Source organism: Crocuta crocuta, unplaced genomic scaffold, assembly GCF_008692635.1.
Source record: "Crocuta crocuta isolate KB4526 unplaced genomic scaffold, BGI_CrCroc_1.0 scaffold59-1, whole genome shotgun sequence".
Lineage (NCBI taxonomy): Eukaryota > Metazoa > Chordata > Mammalia > Carnivora > Hyaenidae > Crocuta > Crocuta crocuta.
Genome location: NW_027551579.1, coordinates 191864 through 194514, shown reverse-complemented (window position 1 = coordinate 194514; position 2651 = coordinate 191864). Strand labels below are relative to the sequence as shown.

Genomic DNA, 2651 nt, shown 5'->3' with positions numbered 1-2651 from the left:
CATTCGGCATCCAGCCCCAAAAGTGTAGAAAGCCAGGGTCCTCGTTCTTCCCCTGAACTGTGATCCTGACGGTTCCCCAGGAGCTCTGTGCCCTGGCTGTCTCCCAGTCCCCAGAGCAGTGCCCATGATGGTGGATTCACATGTTACCCCTGCCCCAGCTTCTTGGGATCCTCAGTAGATGGGTTTGGTGACAGGAGCTGTGGAGATGCAATCATTCTGGGGTTGAGGAATTTCATTTAACACACAGCAGACGTTTGTTGTGCGTCTGCCTGGAGTCACACGCTGTGTGATACACTTTCACGTTTCTTTCATTGAATCCATGTGATAACCCTGTGAGATAGGAATTCCCTTCTCCGTGTAAGAGACGAGGAAACCAAGGCTCAGAGGGGCCAAGATGGCTCTAGAATATCCATCCTTTGACATCAAAGGTGGTATGTATAGATCACCTCATACGTGACCGCAGTGTTCAGGTGCTCAAACATTTGCCTTGCTTCCTTTCTCCTTTGAAATCTGCATTGTGGACTGTGTCCCTATGTCCTTGAGAGTAGAACCCGCCCCTGGGAGGAGCCAGGAGACTGTGACCCCACTGGAGCCTGGTGTAGGACTCCAGGGAGAGTGGCCAGGCTTACCAGACAAAAATGCAAGATGCCCAGTTAAATTTGAATTGAGTTTCAGATAAACCATGAATATTTTCTTTTTTGCATAAGTATGTCCCACACAGTGTTTAGGATATACTTATGCTAAAAAAAAAAAGTATTCCCTTGTTTATTTAAAATTCAAATTTAACTCTAGTTCCAGGTGAGGCTTGCAGTTTGGTCTAATGCTGAAGGACGCTCTGTTTGTAGAGGCTGGGACTGGATTTAGCTTTGCTCATGAACTCTGCGGGCTCTCTACAGCTCTCTTTGAAATCAGTCACCATCTACACTCACTGGCAAGTAGGGCAGAATCTAACCACCTATGTTTTGTTTAGGTGGCATGATGTTGATTTTCTTAAAAAATCGGTCAATTTTTGAATACCAGGAGCTTCTATATACAAATGTAAATGTCTGACATCCTTTTTAAATTTTGATTCCAGGGTAGTTGACATAGTGTTATATTAGTTTCAGGTGTGCAATATAGTGATTCAACAATTCCACACCTCACCCTGTGCTCACAAGTGCCCTCCTCAATCCCCACAACCTATTTCCCCCATCCACCCACCCCCTCTCCTCTGGTAACCATCAGTTTCTTCTCTGTAGTTAAGAGTCTGTTTCTTGATTTCTTCCTCTTTTTTCCTTTATGCATTGGTTTTGTTTCTTAAATCCCACATATGAGTGAAATCATATGGTATTTGTGTTTCTCTGACTTATTTCACTCAGCGTGATATTCTCTAGATCCACCCACGTTGTTGCAAATGGCAAGATTTCATTCCTTTTTATGGCTGAATAATACTCTGTTCTATATATATGCCACATCTATGTCCTTTGCAAATCTCTTCTCTCACTCAGCAGGTTGCCTTTTAGTTTTGGTGATTGTTTCCTTTACTGTGCAGAAGGTTTTTATTTTGATGTAGTCCCAATGGCTTATTTGTGCTTTTATTTCCCTTGCCTCAGGAGACATGCCTAGAAAAATGTTGCTCCGGCTGATGTTAGAGACATTACTGCTTTTATTTTTGTGTATGATGTCAGCAAGTGGTCCAGCTTCATTCTTTTGCATGTAGCTGTCCAGTTTCCCCCAACGCCATCTGTTGAAGAGACTTTCTTTTTCCTATTGGATATTCTTTCCTGTTTTGTCAGAGATTAATTGGCCATATAACTGTGGGTTTATTTCTGGGTCTTCTATTCTGTACCATGGATCCACGTGTCTTGTGTCAGCGCTGTACTGTTTTGATTACAGCAGCTTTGTAATATAGCTTGAAGTCTGGAATTGTGATGCCTCCAGCTTTGCTTTGCTTCTTCAAAATCACTTTGGCTATTTGGGGGGGTCTTTAAAAATCTGGAACACTTCATGAATTTGCAGGTCATCGCTGCATGGGGGCCATGCGAATCTTCTCTCTATTGTTCCCATTTTAGTGTATGGGCTGCCGAAGTGAGTACTAAATTTCTGACATTCTTTTAAAAACCAGATCTGCCATGCTGAGCCCTTAAGGCCACAGGGAAGCAGTCATCAGCAGCCAAGCACTACACCCCTCTAAGACAGGGCATGCCCTCACCAGTTTGCCCCACCCCCATCCCCATGGCTCCCTGTGCTTACATCCTACCCACTTGATTCACTTCTACTTCTCCAGCCCCTGAAGGCATTGAGGTTTTGATTCCTTATCTACCCTATGCACTAGAAAGTCTACTTCTTCTGATACAGCAAAAATACAAAGAGTCTTCACTGGGCCAGGCCCACCCATTTCTTCCATTTTATTGCATCTCCCTCCTGCCCTCTTCCCTTGATGCACTGATGTGCATGCATTGGTTGCTGGTTGTCCCCTCCTGCCAGGTTTTATGTTGTCCCTTCTCCCAAGGAATACCAGCTTGACCCCAGAAGGCCAGTCCGTGGGCATGGCTTCCCTCAAGATGGCTCCAGGAAGCCCTCCCCAACTCCCAGAATCTCTCTGTTGCACACACAGAATCACACTGCCATTTAGTTGAATTTCTTCATTGCACAGATTAAGAAGTGGAAAA

General features: G+C 44.5%; 1 non-coding gene across 1 annotated transcript; it reads right to left on the bottom strand.

Moving 5' to 3' along the window:
• Positions 1–1968: 1968 nt before the first annotated feature.
• LOC144221285 (U6 spliceosomal RNA) lies at positions 1969–2075 on the bottom strand. The gene has a single exon (XR_013332014.1). It is a non-coding gene; the product is annotated as a U6 spliceosomal RNA (small nuclear RNA).
• Positions 2076–2651: the final 576 nt, after the last annotated feature.